Genomic DNA, 742 nt, shown 5'->3' with positions numbered 1-742 from the left:
GGTGTGTGTGTGTGTGTGTGTGTGTGTGTGTGTGTGTGTGTGTGTGTGTGTGTGTGTTAGCTCTAAGAACACAGGCAGTGGTGAGCTGAGCGACTTTCTGAGAATTCACTGACAAAACTTTTCCATCAAGACGTTCAGATAGAGACAGAGTGTGTGTGTGTGTGTGTGTGTGTGTGTGTGTGTGTGTTTAAAGAGGAAGTCCAGACTGAGATTATAAAATAACATTTTTCCTCAAACAAATGTTTAATTAAAACAATAAAAAGGATCAAACTCTGTTAAACTCTTCTGTGTCTAAATGTTTGGGGGTGGGTCACACATATATGTATCCCAGAGCAACAAGGTGTGAACAAAGGTTCCTACGTGAAGCAAAGCAGTAGGTGGCAGTAGTGAGTCACCTGAGCCGCCAGGAAACATGAACAAAGGCGACATCACAACAAGTCGTTAGCTCGTTAGCTCGTTAGCTCGTTAGCTCTGAGGAAGAAAATACACATTTGGGTAGCTGGGACTTGACGCCTGTCTGTCTGCATGCAGTGCCCTCTTCTATTGTCTTCCCCCCTACCTTTACCTTACTAGCTGATTCATCTAAAGGCTCTTCCTGGCCCCCTGCTAACTTGACCCTAGGTGTTACACTGTGTGGCCTCCAGAGGACCTTTTGTTTCTACACCTTTTGATCACCTTGTTGTCCTGTCTGACCACGTCTATAACCCCAATCAACTGTGTGTACATACTGTTGACCCCCCCC

At 45.4% G+C, this 742-nt stretch overlaps 1 protein-coding gene across 1 annotated transcript in view; it reads right to left on the bottom strand.

Annotated features, from left to right (window-relative positions):
* The window catches only part of LOC111644959 (uncharacterized), an 80,064-nt gene that overhangs the window by 37,029 nt on the left and 42,293 nt on the right, over window positions 1-742 (bottom strand). The window lies entirely within an intron of this gene.

The sequence above is a fragment of the Seriola lalandi genome, unplaced genomic scaffold (genome assembly GCF_002814215.2).
Source record: "Seriola lalandi dorsalis isolate HSWRI2012SDOR001 ecotype SW California unplaced genomic scaffold, Sedor1 jcf7180002054945, whole genome shotgun sequence".
Taxonomy (NCBI): Eukaryota; Metazoa; Chordata; class Actinopteri; order Carangiformes; family Carangidae; genus Seriola; species Seriola lalandi.
This window is presented reverse-complemented; position numbering and strand designations above follow the sequence as displayed.